Genomic DNA, 15,693 nt, shown 5'->3' with positions numbered 1-15,693 from the left:
TTACTGCATCATGTCAAGTTCAAAACCCTATACAATTAACTATATACAAAAGTAAATAGTCAACAATATGTTGCACTATGCTTAGAACACATGATCTATTTATGAGACATTAGAAGTTAGTTAGTACACTATCATCAAACCCTTATACCATCTTGTCGAAGGAATCAACAGCCACCTTAGGGTCATTGCTACTACAAACAAACAATCAAACTTCCTTAATACACTTTGTCTAATAACCCAAGCAAAGTTATTGTAACCAATTTCATTCATAATTTTACACAGAGTAGTCGATGTAATTATTATTCATACTCAAACAAGTATCATCACCAATTAATGTCAATCACCATCTTTCATGAATACATTATTTTTTTCCAAACAACATTCATGAATGTGTGTATGATGCATAATTAACCCAACAAATATCAATTTTAGGTTATTCCAATAAATCTTTGCCTTTGATACTAGGTGACTCGTGAGAGATCCCCCTCCTCAGAGATCTATGCAAGAATTTTATATATATATGAAAATTTCAACACGTTTACCGCAACCTTTTACCGTGTTTCATAGAGAGAGAGTCCAAAATAGGCTGGCCAAAGAAGAGAGAGGGAGACAAGAGCACATTCAACACGTTTACCACAACCTTTTACCGTGTTTTGTAGAAAGAGAGTCCAAAATGGGCTGGCCAAAGAAGAGAGAGGGAGACTGGAGTACATTTTTTTTCATTTCAAGTATTGTTGCAGATATTACCATGCACACATTTGCCACGCTAATTATCGACCCCACTTTAGCGCTTGAACATTCAAATGTTTGTATTTCCCTCTAATTTGTTTATGCAAAAAAATTAGAGAACCTTATTTGAATTTTTTGAAAAATGAAAGAAAAAAGACATAGAAACATGAAACAATAGCTATGTAGATGGATAAACATGAAAATACAAAGAGGAAGCCCCATCCCAGAGTTATGCATGTGCCTCAACATGTAAAGCAAACATCGTCAGAGATGAGAAGCAAAACATGGACGACATCTTCTGTCGAGGCATGGGCACTACTTTCTCAAACTTTGCATAGTCTGGAAGGAGGCCATATAGTGGGAGGAGAGGATTCTTGATTCGATCAATGTCAACCTTCTAACACCGGAAAATATCAATGAAGAGTGGCATCAATAGGATATCCCCTACCCGCTACTCAAGTTTGAAGTGCTGCAAATTAAAGAAAGACTACTCAAGGAGCATGCCGCCAACCCAAATATGGTATATCCTAAGTGGCATAAAATCTGGTTGAACCGGCACCCAAGATATCCCATTCTCTACACCAATGCACCAATAGAAATCAAGAAAATTTTGATGCATGCCCTATCTTGAGGGTCCACAATTAGCAGTAGAACTCCATCATAAAGCATAAGCAGCCCACCTGGCTCAATTACCCATGATTCAAACCACCACCAAATGTCAAGCCAACCGAAGATTATATGGTGGAGAATCTCTCTTCCACGATACAGCTTTTCCGCAGGATACCAGACTTGGCTTGCATTATGTTGGTCAAGATTTCCAAGATTCTTTTTACCTATTTACACATATTCCATCATGCTAAGCAGACAGATGGCGTATGGATGTCATTCCTTGAGTGAAATCAAGGCATGTGCTATGACTTTTCAGAGCAACCATCAAAGGAGGTTCTTTACGGCTTTTATGTTAGGGTAATGTTCTTACCCTCATATTACATGTAGACATTCAAAGAGGCATTCTATAAAATATTCTTCACTTACAAAAGTAAGATATTCGGCCCAATCATCACCAACTTAAGAGCTCAATTTGTGGGATACTCAGCTATTGAGCACAAAAACAAGACTACCATGCAATTTATGTTTAAAGAAGATAAATAACTTAGGCTCAAGGATCAACAGGGATTAGAGCACCATTTGAGAGGACTGCAGCCCACAATCCAAACCAGTACTTGGCATCCTAAGTAGTGTGGACATCAGAGGCAAGGAGGGGGGGAATGTTAGTTGCTTATCTAACATGAACATCATTATCGTTTTTTATCCGCATTTATTGTATCAAAACTTCATTCATTAATTTGAAATCATGTAGAAGTCCAAACTTGTTGTATCACAATTGATTGCCAAAGAGTGTTGAGGGGCCAGGGGATTCCAAATTTGTAATTATTTGTAGTTCCTAGCCTTATCACTGAGACATTTTAGTTAGGGTTTCATTTCTTAAACCTTGATCAAGGTATAGAAGCCAATTTTTAAACTTTTGACCTAAGTTTGGATAATGAAAGTGAGCGTACGTTGAATTGTACTATTATGTGAGATCTCTACTATTTCATCTCTTCATGTGTCCCTTGTGTGGTGTTGCATTGTGATTCCGAGCATACCAACGCGCTCATAGGTGAAAGCTCTTCCATTCTATGTAATTTTCTCGCACTGAATTTGTTGTGTCTGTCTACGAGTTTTTTTCCTTATGCACCATACATACATTAAAATTGGTTTTCAATCATAGCAATAGATAGAGCAAGTCCTAAGGAATCTATAGAGTGCTTCATTAGGAAAAATATGAACCCTCTAGGGGCCCTTTGGGATTAAGGTTAATTAGAGGTCAGCCAATAGGAAGAGGGTGGTGGACACACTCTATACCCTCAAAAAAGTAGGGGGACAAGGTAGCCTTACACCTCTTAATTGTCTCTTACCTAGTAGTGAGAAGGTAAGGGAGGTGGCTAGGGGAAAGAGGGGGGGAACCACTTTGACCTCTTTTCCCCCACTTTTTGGCCCGGATTTAAAAATACACTAAAAATTTCAAATTTTCAAAAAATTTCAAATTTCAAGTTTTCCCTCCTTAAAAGGTCCCCAAACCTATTTCATGGTCAAAAAAGTATTTTTGACCTTCAAAAGTTAAAAACGTGCACTAAAAATCCAAAAAATTGATTTAAAAAAAAAAAACAAATCAAAACATCATTTTCACTCTCCAAAGTCTTTCCAAACCTATTCTATAGCTAAAAAGTGTTTTTCTCTCTCTACAAACCTTTTTCCAAGCTCTCCATTGCTGCAACAACCACATGCACCCCCTATAGTCCATCATTATCTCTCTGCTAGCTTTCTCCCACCTCCATTGTAGCACCAAGCAAGCTCCTCCTCCATCTCTTCCCCTTACCCACCACATAGTTTCACACCAAGTTAGCTCCTCTCCCTTCTCTCATCTCCATTACAACATGAAACAAGATTCTACTCCTTCTACTTTCATTCACTCACACTACATGGAAACCTCTACTCCCGAAGGTGGCAAAAGTATGAGCTCACATGAGTTGCATACCACAACAATAGCTATAGGAGGTGTGAATATCGCGTGGGCATTGCAAGGGTTCATCTCCAACATAAAGATAGAATGGTAAGAAAACTACCCTTGTAGCTTACATTCAGAGCTTAACATCATCTCCATCTTTAAGTTTATCATGTTGGAGAGAATTAACCTCTTTATGGATTTCAGTGTTTAGGCTTCACACCTCATAACACTGGGTGGTGCTATTTTGTTGATGACTTTGGTGCGCCATCTATAGTTGTGTAGCATGTGATTTGAGTCTCACAATGTAAGTAAGTTGTGTTATCTATGGAGAGTCGTCAAAGATTTTTCTTGTAATTTATTCTTCGTATAATTGTCATTAGATAATTGGAATGATATCATTTTGTACTTTATAACTTTGTGCTCACATAATCTTTTGTTTACTTACAGATTCAACTTGTTTTAAGAGGACATGAGCAAGCAACCATGTGCAAAGATGGAAATCACTCTATTTTTGTTCCTTGAGGAACCTTTCACTACCATGTTAAAAGATTTTGATAAGAATAGTAGGTGTTTTTTAGAATCTTGAACCAATAGGGACTCTCTAGGAGCTCAATAGAAGCCATCCATATAGTACTACTATCTTCCCTAGTGTCATAGACACACAAATACTCAAGTGTATATGAATCTCTAGATAAGGAAGACAAATACTTGTAAGATAAGCCTAACAACAACAACATTGTCTCCATTTGAAATTATTTTTCATGAGGCTGGATTCCTCTATAAATGCAATATAAATATGTTTTTTTGTTAAATGGTGTCGCATTGAGTGAGAGTATTTAATTTAGATTACTGAAGTTTCATACAGATCTGAGAAATATTGTTTACTTTTATGGATATTTTGATTTGCCTGTACGATGATTCAAGTCGCAAGTCTTAATCACTCCACCTTGAAGAAATTCAAGCAATATTTTGATTTCAGTTTAATCATTAATGGTTATTCTTATTAAAGTGGATCATAAACTTTGTCAAGATGTCCTCATTTGGGGATGTTGAATATATATCATTAGCAATGTTTCACAAGAACACTAGGTGGACACAAGGAAGTAAAAATTGACTCCTTGTTTGGTCGATTTCTAGTGTTTAATGTTTAGTGCACAGGATTTGTGAGGCTGTTGACATGGGGAGTTCACTAAAGTATATGTAACATAGCACATGTGTTCAACAGAAGGGATTTTATATTCTTGTAAAGTTGCAGAAACATGTGTAGATAAGGCCTATAAGGGGTACTTTTAATCCATTCTAGTGAACGCACGTGATATAGGAAAATTTTACATAGTGAATGCTCCGGACCTTTGAACACAAAGAAAGGGGGGGGAGGGGGGGGAGCTCTAATTACATCTGAGTGAAAAGAAGTGGAATTTGTACTGTCATGTTGCATAAAGATTTGCTTTCACTTAATCTAAAAAAAAATTGGTATCCTGGGGTGCAGACAAGGCTATATAATGCAAAAAAAGGGGTGGCCACAAGCGCGCGTAGTGAGCCATCCAAAACTGCTGGATGGGCCATATGTGGGCCCTTGTGGCCACCCTTTTTTTGCATAATTAGGCTATTGCTGCACTCCAGAACCCTGGAAAAGATGAGATGAACCTAAAATTGAACTTTTCAAGCACATTATGCCTTCCTTCAACTCAACTTACTAGTTCCCTGCACCAAAAGGGAAAATCACATTGGACAGTATAAAAATCTAGTCTCATGCTGCATAAACATCTGGTTTCATCAAATATTAACATTCTTGCTATTATAAGGGGCAGACAAGGCCATATAATGCAAAAAAAGGGTGGCCACAAGGGCGCGCAAGTGAGCCATCCAAAACTGTTGGATGGGCCATCTGCGCGCCCTTGTGGCCACCCTTTTTTTTGCATAATTAGGCTATTGTTGCACTCCAGGACCTTGGAAAAGGTGAGATGAATGTAAAATTTAACTTTTCAAGCACATTATGCCTTCCTTCAACTCAACTTACTAGTTCCCTGCACCAAAAGGCCAAATCACATTGGACAATATAAAAATCTAGTCTCATGCTACATAAACATCTGGTTTCATCAGCTATTAACATTTTTTCTATCCTAAGGGGCAAACAAAGCTAGAAAATGCAAAAAAAAGGGTGGCCACAAGGGCGCGCAGATGAGCCATCCAAAACTGCTGGATGGGCCATCTGCGCGTCCTTGTGGCCACCCTTTTTTTGCATTTTCTAGCTTTGTTTGCCCCTTAGGATGGCAAAAATGTTAATATTTGATTTAAATTTAACTCTTCATGGCCAAAACCACTTAACTTAAAACACATGGATAAACCGAAAAGCCAAATCACTATGGAGACAGTAGACACAACTCTTAATCATTTTGTCATTGCAAAGTCATCTGAAATGATGTGAGTCTCTACAACTTCTTGAATAGCCTCCAACGCTATTGCTTGCATTTTATACTGATTTCCATAGCTTTGAAGCACCTCCTTCACCGTGTGAGCATATTTTTGATGCATGGCCATGATTCAAGTGTTAGGTTTTTTTTTTTTTTTTTTTAAGTGTTGAACTTTTCGGTTGTTTTCAACAGCTTCTAGATTTCAATCGGCTCCGAATCTGTCTGGGCTTGTCTCACATGAATTTGTTCATCTCATCGCGTTCTTCGACCATCATGTGATGAGAAAAAATCATATCTTGCTCGCATTCTCCAAAAATCAATGTGCAAGTTGACAATTTATTTAAAAATGATGTAAAACATACATTTTTTACTTTTTTCTTAATCTACGGGCTCCAACGAGCATTAAAACCATGGAATCTGAAAATACTCAAAGAACCATTGTTTTTTATTGTGTTAAGGACTGTATTTCCTACATACAAAACTTTCCCAAAATCTCGCCCTAACACCTTCAAAAGTGGCTTCCAAGGAGTATACTCGGTCAAAATTTGAAACTGAAGAAAAACAATCAGAATGAACTCCTAGACTGTGTATAAACTTTAGAATAACCAAAATTTCCTTCAAAAAAAAGTTATGCTAAAAATTTGAAAATAGCCCCCCATTGGACTCCCCACAACGATAGAAGTCAAAGGGTTCAAGGAGAGGTATGGTGTCACAAGTGCATGGTGGGAATCTCATCGAGGTTTATTCCGTCAAGATCTCTTGTACTTTATCATGTCTTCTCATGTACAATCTTACAGAAAAAAAATGATACTTTAAATGACTACAAATCTTATTTAACTTATCAAACAATCTAAAATATGGTAGACCAAGAGTGCTCTTACACATCAACAAACAAAAAAGTCCAAACTTCTTCTCATTAACTTTGATAAACATACATTCGTGAACAACTTCCAAGGGGTAGTGTTGTCATAGTTATTACATCCATTCCATGACATGGTATGCTCATGGGGTGACCTATCATATAAAAATATCTCTGGTGGGGGTGCCCTCATGTTAGGAAAGGGTGTGCTGTTGATGAAAAGTTGTTGTATTGTCCTACTAGGGATCTCTCCATGTTAGCATAGTGATTTTTGGTGTAGTGGGAGCCACATTGCTTGAGGAGAGCTTTGTGCCACCGTAAAAGCTTCATGTTATGCTAGTTCCTTGAGCCATTCTTGCATTAGGATGAGATTACCCACCTCTAATAAGGATGGATTTGAAGCACCTACCTGCAAGATGTAACAAAGAAGGCTGTTTTAGAGGAAAAGTGGTGACACTTGACCTCTCTAACCTGCATCCACTGTTTCTTGTAATACCACTGTTTTGAGCTGAAGAGCTTGACATTCGTGCATCCACAAATGCAAAGAAGCACATGCACCCATACACAACCAATTGCAATAGCCTAACAAGCCTACTTCTCCCCTCCCAAGATATTGAAAAACCATACACATTCGTCTCACCGACAGTATGACGATCTTGGGATGACCTCTGCTCACCCTCACGTGCGGCCTTCGGTGCAAACACCGCAGACAAGAAATATGTACACTTTTGTTGTGCGGAGTACATGGTGGTGGAGGGATACAATTTGTGATGTCCAATTGCGTGAGGAAGAAAAGAATGAAAAGAAAGAGGGGGGAGGGAGAGGGAGGAACATGGGAGGAGAGAAGGGGGCAGAGGGGGAGAGGGAGAGAGAGGGGAGGAGGAGGAGGAGAGAAGGGGGTAGGGAGGGAGAGGAGAGGAACATGGGAGGAGAGAAGGGGGCAGAGGGGGGAGAGGGAGAGAGAGGGGAGGAGGAGGAGAGAAGGGGGTAGGGAGGGAGAGGAGAGGGAGAGAGGAGGAAGGAGGAGGAGAGAACAAAGTTTTTTTTTGGGGGGGGGATTTTTCTTTTTGAAAAAGTGGACTTTTAGTGTTTGTAGGTTTAAAAAAATGTCAAAAAATGATTTTTGATGTGTATATATGTTGGGAGGGAATTTTAAGTCAAAAATAAGAAAAAATAATTTTTTTGAAAAAAAGTCAAATTTTGGCTCTTAGTGACCCACGTTTTTGCTGATGTGGCCACACCCCTTTACTCCCTTCACTTTTCAAAAGCTAGAGAGAGAAAGTGACCTCTTAGGTCCACATCCTACATGTGTCTAAAAAAAGGCTAGAAAAGTCTACTCAAAACTAGCTTCTTGAATGCCCTTGCCCCTTAACCCTACACAACATTAGCCTTAATCCCTAAAAATTAGGATTCCTTACAAGGCCCATGCAAGGTTCATATTTCTCCTAATGTTGGAGGCCAAAACCAACCTACCCAAAACATGTTGTTTATCTTTGGAGTGATTTTTCCCTAGTGTTAGAAATGACCTTTGGGCACATGAGGATGGTGAGGATACTCTCCACATTCTAGGTAGCAACTTTCATCGCATTTGGAGCACTGTAGATGCACAAAATCATCGTATTAAGCTTGCGATAAGAAGGTTAGCTTTTGCTGTTTGACACACACCTGAGACCAATCTAGGTGAGAGCACACTAGACGTGGGTTTTTTGAGAGATTAGCTATCTCTTTTAGCCTCCGTGCACTAGTTGGTTCAGGTAGGTCCCACGGGTTGACATTTTATGTATGTGGTTCTCACTTTGCTAGCATTGATATGGTGAAGCTTAGTAGTCGACCGACATTGGTTGAGAAAGTGAAGGAGCACTTAGATGCCATGCTGCAAGCCTACAAGGTGAGGCTAAAATATAACCAAACACTAGAACAAGTATTGTTGACCTATGTGCATTTTGAAATTGAAGCCAAACAAATGGAAATGTGCAGAAGGCTCATAGAGATATCTCAAGCTCTAATGCATCTAAAAACATTGAAAATCCATGAGCAAGTAGTACATGTGCGAGAAAAGGATAATGCAAGCACATTAAAAGAAAACAACACATGCAAACCAACCATATCGGGAAATAAAAATCCATTAGGGTAGTGGAGGAGGCCAAGTCTCATGATATGCAGCCAATTCTTGAACTGGACAAACCATGGCCACAATCCTTCTGGGAGACAATCAGAAATAGGAAAGATGGTAGTGCCACACTGCAGTTAGCACCAATCTTGAAGATTAACATGGACCATGATATTTATCTTGGGGATATATAGTCATTGTACGGAGATGCAAGGACAAAAGTATCTGCAAAGAGTAGACCAAAAACTTTAAGGAATTTACCTTCTTTTATAGGGGAACATGACACAAAATCCTAGGTGATGGTTGTGCCTTCTCAATGAAATCTAATTCCACAAATGACTGACACAAAAAGCATGCACGAATTGATGTCATCCCCTATAAGATGCACCATTACTCTCGCAAAACTTTTGAAGATCAGGCCACATTTGTGGAGACAAATGAGAAAAAACCTGAAAAAGATGGGGTTGCCATGCTTGCAGACAAAAACATGGATAAAACTCAGTCCAAGAAATAAAAAACAAAGTCGATACCAGTGAATAAGGTGGGTGATTATTGTGAAGGAGAAGAAGGAAACAAAGGGTAAAAAAACGATCGCTATACTTGATATTGTGGCACAAATAGCCATTGCTACAAAGAAAATTTGGGAGAAGTGGGGCAAACCAGCTCTCAAGAAAACAGAATGAAGTTGTAACTAGCAGACAGATTTTTAGAGAGACCTGAGCTTATTTTGGAACGACCAATTATGTGTCAGCTCAAAATGGTTCAGGATTGGGGCTATAACCATCTCTATTTGAGACACAAGGGTGTAACAATAAGAATCGGCACAAAGGTCCATGGTTAAAAAGAAGTAAATTGAACCCCAGTATAAGACTTCGATGTAGCTACAAAATTGGGAACATAATTGCCTGCTTGGTTAATGAAAGAAACACATGTTTGGATATGCAGAGCATCTGAATGTGGTAGCATGAGAAATGAAGATTATATCCTAGAGTGATTGGTAAAGGATAAATACTATGTAAAAGAACCATTTCCAGAGGAATTATTTGAGCCCTTTAGATGGGAGAAAATATTGGCCCCTCTAGATGTTTGCATAAATAAGAGAATCCCCATAATATTTTGCGATAAAGATGGTTATGACATAATTCCCTTCTAGATATATGGTAAATGCCATTGTGGAACCAAAAGAGGAAACTGAGACAACAAAAACTCTTGAAATGGTTGATTGCAAACGAATGGTAGACAAAGTTTGCATGTGTTCATGATGTGAGTGATGATAATGACAAGGATTTCCACAATTCACGGAGTGATGAGTTAGGAAACGATACTGAAGATGAACTCTCAAGTAGCTTAGAAAACAAAAATGCACCAAAATGTGATGAGCCAGTCTTCTACGAGTTTCCCAACCAAATATTGAGGAGACAAAGGACATATCAAATGAGACAAACGAGAAAACAATAAAATTGATTTGAGGAACCCATGCCTCAATTGATGAGCAACACGCAGTATCTCATGCTCGTGGGAGCGAATGACTATGTTCGAGACAAAATCACCAAAACCCCATTGAAATCAATGTCTTTTTGGGAAAATCCAAAGAAGCAAAGCAAAAAAAAAAAAACCTAAGAACAAAGCCAAAACATCAACCAAAATGTCCAAAACTGAACCAAAATATGAATACCAAAAGTTAAAATACATATTGAAAGAAGTTTGGACAACAGAGATGGAAAGCGAAGAGAAATACAACACTAAGAAATTTGACACATCCTCTCACTATAAAAAGTACACCATCCAAGACAGACGGATCGTGGTTCGGATCGTGGTTCAAAAACCAACGAGGGAACTTAAAGAACCAATAACATCGTATGATGGGCCTAAAAACGCCAAGAAAGTTGACCTAGCTAAACCGAGTGAAGAACCTAAACCGGATTACATAGCCACACATCTCACGGAAGAGGAAGAGCAGCTTTTGATAGCTACTCTCAAACATTATAGAGATCTGTTTGCTTGGTCATACAAATATCTTAAGGGAGTAGACCCGAGCATATGTCAACATATAATACCCCTTAACAGTGATGCTAAGCAATGTAGATAATGTCCCTATACTTACAATGAGACATCTGCAAAGAAAATAAAAAAGGAGATAGACAAGCTTAAGGAAGTAGATTTTATCTACAAGATTGAGCACACAAAATGGGTGTTGCCAATCATGGTAGTGCCCAAAAAGAACTGTAAATTATAAGTGTTTGTGATTCTCAAGCAGATAAACGTTTCCATGATAAGAGATAACTATCCCTTTCCCATCACACATCATGTGATTGAGAGAGTAGCATGCAAGGAAGCTTAAAAATTTCTTGTAACATTTATTGGTCTAGTACCTTGTGTGTAGCGGAAAATAGCATGAACATAGTGAGCATTTCATTAGAATAGATTCCTTATGATAATAACAAGAGTGCTTGAATGGAGAGAGCAACAAAAAGTATAACACCTAGTTAGATAGCATGGACAATACTTCAAAAGAGAGAGAAATTAAGCAATTGACAATAGTTGAGGACCGGATTTGCATGGAGCCGGTCCCCCCTCCAAAAGGCTTTGTATTATGGTTTCTCCCATCAAGAGATACATTTTACAATACAATTCTTTGTGTTCCTTCAATACTAGCTAGTGCAATGAAGATGGAAACTTCAAGCACTAAGAAAAACACTTATCAAACACAATATCAATTCCCTCACGGTCTCGGTCCCAAGACCTCACACACCTTCGAAGATGGAGTATGAGAGTAAATTGAGAGGAAGGAGTAGTCTTACCAGAAAGATGTACATCTCCTCACATAATCACTCATATTAGCATAGCTTAGCTTAGTAATTAGCATGGTAGAGGAGATGAGCATGCATTGAAGCTTGGCTCTTGGTTGGATTTGCATACAAAGCCAAGAGTTGTTGGTGTAGGCCTCCCTTCTCACAAGCTTGGAGTAGGTGATAAGCTTTCCATTAAAGCTTGAGAGAGAGAGAGAGAGAGAGAGAGAGAGAGAGAGAGAGAGAGAGAGAGAGAGAGAGAGAGAGAGAGAGAGAGAGAGGGTCTTCTTACTCTACACATGAGCTTGTGTGAGTGTGTGGGATAACTGCCTTTGAAAAATCAGCCCCTTCTCTCTCTCTTGGTCGACCCCTCTTGCAATTTGCTCTTGCTAGCACCTCATTGGACCTCTCCCAGCTTGGCTAATGAAAGGTAAGTAGCATAAGTGATAGTCTTCTAACATGTGTCCCCCTTTCTCCTTTTGTGAGAGCTTTAGGTAATTAATTAATTCAACTAAACTCTCATTGGACCCCTTTGACTCCTGGCCAATAGGAATCAGGCAAGCCATTGGGCTGTTGAATGCTCATTGGACCCTTGGGAGGCTGTCCAATAGTCTTCTAGAGAGTTTGCTCTTGCTAGCACCTCATTGGACCTCTCCCAGCTTGGCTAATGAAAGTTAAGTAGCATAAGTGATGGTCTTCTAAAATTTGTCCCCCTTTCTCCTTTTGTGAGAGCTTTAGGTAATTAATTAATTCAACTAAACTCTCATTGGACCCCTTTGCCTCCTAGCCAATAGGAATCAGGCAAGCCATTGGGCTGCTGAATGCTCATTGGACCCTTGGGAGGCTGTCCAATAGTCTTCTAGAGATCTTAATTCCTGTTGGTTATTTTATTAATTGTTTTTAAATTAATGAAACTAGATTTACTCTAGCCTATTTCTCATTGGTCCACCTCCAAGGCCATCCAATAGGATTTGAGTACACCTTGTGGGCATCTGGCCTAGGGAGTTGACATGTGTCCCTCTTTCCCTTTGTGTACAAAGGAAGCTTGTGAGTGTGTGTATGTGTTTCTCTCTCATCCCCTACTTGTTGGGCTCGCCCCCTCCTATGTAAGAGTTTGTGAAGACTTTTTGGGACACACACAAAGCATCCAATTTCCTAAGCTTTTGACCATTGGACACAACCTTTGAATTTTGGAACCTTAGCATTTTGGAAGTCTTAATGGGCTAAACCTTAGGGTCTTTTTAGCCCATTGTTGCTCATTGCTCTTTTGCAGATGACCCCCCTTCGAATTCCTATTTTCCCTCCTTTGAATCCCTATTGTGGCCGGTCTGCCAGCTTAACCAATATTCTTGCATTTTCTTTCTTGGCACTTCCCCATATTAAATGATCAGTTTAACATGAGAAAACCATTTAGGAGAATTAGATATTAGTTATTATGACATTACCTATCTCTTGAAATCATAGTCGTCCTCAACTATGTGGTAGAGAAGATAAAGCATATTCATTAGTCCTTTTCCTAGCGGGTAGAGGATCCCTATGTTACCCTACGACATCGTTCCAGAATGGATGACTAGTCCATTTGGCACCTAAGAGCCTAAGCTGCCGCAAGCATGTCTGCACATTAGTCCTATCAATCTTCCATAGTATAGTGACAATCTCTACTTGGTGTTTGGGAGACGTTGTCTCCGTAAACTTGATCTAAGCATGCATACTACTTCATTTTTGTGCACAATAAAGAAAAAGAGAGTCTTATAAGACAAAAAATTTGCTCATTTTTAACATTTGTACATTTGCTTACTCTAGGGAAGCATTGTAAGCATTGACAAGTTTTAGGTTATCCTTTAATTGTATGCCTTGCATCCATCTAGCATCTTCAAAAGGATAATTCTTAAACTTAATAAGATATCGTCGGATAGTCTTACCGCCTCTTAGTACCTTGTCTTCATGTTGGAGGATGGACTCGGGATGCAACACCTCTTCTTGGTCCTCAATCTCCGATGGGTCTTCAATAGTTGGTGCTTGACGTGGCTCTCCTTTGTAAGGCTTTAATAGGCTCACATAAAAAGCATTGTGTATGAGCCAATGGCTGGGCAACTTGAGTTGATAGGCCATCTCATTGATTGGCCTAAGAATTTGGAAGGGACCATAGTACCTTTTTGCTAGCTTAGCATAGTACTTTTGGTGTCCCGTGGGATTTTTGCCCGTCATGTGCCTTAATCGAGCCTTGGGAAATTTAAGTAAGACCCAATCATTTTCTTTAAAGGCTTGGGCTCTTCTATGCTTATCAGCAGCAGCCTTTTGCCTTTGCTATGAGATAGATATAGCATCCTTAATCTTTTGGAAAGATTCTTGTAGGTCTCGGCTATACTCATCTGAAGCGAAGATCTTCCCGTGTACCTTAAGTAGCAGGGGACTTTTTGATCTTCCCTCAATTACCTCGAAAGGTGCTTTTCCCATGGAAGTATGTACGGTGTTATTGTAGACATAGTCCACTAAGGGTAAGTACTTCTCCCATAGGGACCTTTGATCTACTTCCGTTACATAGGCTTTTAGTAGATCAAGAATTGTTATGTTAGCTATTTTACTTTGGCCATCCGTTTGCGGGTGATAGGCCGAAGAGAAATTTAGCCTTGTCCCTAAATTCTCAAAGAGACCCTTCCAGAAATTACTGGTCATTCTAGGATCTCTATCCGACACTATGGACATTGGCAAGCCATGGTACTTGAAGATTTGTGAAATGAAGAGGGTTGCCATTTGATGGGCTTTGATAGTCTTTTTGATAGGTATAAAATGTACTTGTTTACTAAACCTGTCCACTATCGTCCATATTCCCTTTTTCCCTTGGATAGACTTAGGCAATCCAAAGATAAAATCCATGGATATGCTCTCCCATGCTAAATTATGGATTGGAAAAGGTTGAAGCAATCCAAGTTGCTTCCGTCTATCAAACTTTTTCTTTTGGCATACCACACATTTAGAAACATACTCTTGTATGTTTTCTTTCATGGTAGGCCAATAGAAATATGTTTCAATCCCTTTTAGGGTAGACTAAATCCCTCTATGCCTTGCATAAGGAGGAGCATGAGATTCATACATTACTTTCTCACGTAGTGAGCTAATAACGCATAGTCTATTGCCATAGAAAAGATAACCATCTTGTAAAGTAAATGGTTCCTCTTTCTTCCCTAATGCAAGGGCTGAAATCACATCTCTAAAATCGGGATCAATAGCATACTCATCTATCATAGAAGATAGATCATTGTGATCAGTTGCTATGGAAACCGCATTCACTCTCGTCCGTCTTGATAATGCATCAGCTACTTGATTATTCTTGCCAGCAATGTGAGCAATATGAAAATGAAATTACGAAAGAAAGTTTGCCCACCTCATTTGTTTGTCGGAGATCTTGGTCTGCGTCATGAAGTACTTAAGACTTTGGTGATCCGTTCGCAGAATGAAAGGAGTCCCCAATAAATAGTGCTTCCATGAGTCTAAGGCATGTAGAACTGCGAGGAGTTCCTTTTCATATATGCCTAGAGCTTGCTCAACAGGGTCGAGGCTTCGACTTTCATAGCCTATGGCATGCCCTTCTTGGAGCAAAACAGCTCCAAGGCAATCACCACAAGCATCACATTGGACCTCAAATGGCTTTGAGAGATCCGGTAGTGTAAGCACATGTTGAGAGATAAGCTTTTCTTTAAGCTTTTTGAAAGCATTGTTCTCCTTGGCAGACCATGTGTACCTAATGTTTTTCTTTGTTAGGTCATGTAATGGTCCTGCTATTAGTGAGAACTTTTCTATGAAGCATCTATAGTATGCACACATACCTATAAAGCTTCTTAGCTCATGAAGATTCCTTGGGTTAGGCCATCCTTTTATTACCTCTAACTTTGATGGATCCATTTAAATGCCATCTTGAGAGATAATGTGACCTAAATATTGAATCTCTTGTAAGAAAAATTCACTTTTCTTTCGATGAACATAAAGTTTATTCTCTCTTAAAACTTGAAATATTACCTGGAGGTGTTGCTTGTGTTCATCTAATGAATTAGAGTAGATGACGATATCATCAAAGAACACTCTAGTAAAGGTTGAATGTGGCTAGTACATTGGTCAAGCCAAAAGGCATGGCAATGTATTCATAAAGACGAAACGTAGCGCGAATTGTGGTCTTCACAATGTCTTGATCAACTATCCGTATTTGATGATAGCCACTTTTTAGGCCCAATCCTACTAAAGTAGGT

The sequence above is a fragment of the Adiantum capillus-veneris genome, chromosome 4 (genome assembly GCF_014529385.1).
Source record: "Adiantum capillus-veneris isolate H3 chromosome 4, ASM1452938v2, whole genome shotgun sequence".
In the NCBI taxonomy this organism is placed as follows: domain Eukaryota; kingdom Viridiplantae; phylum Streptophyta; class Polypodiopsida; order Polypodiales; family Pteridaceae; genus Adiantum; species Adiantum capillus-veneris.
Note: the sequence above shows the minus strand (reverse complement) of the source record.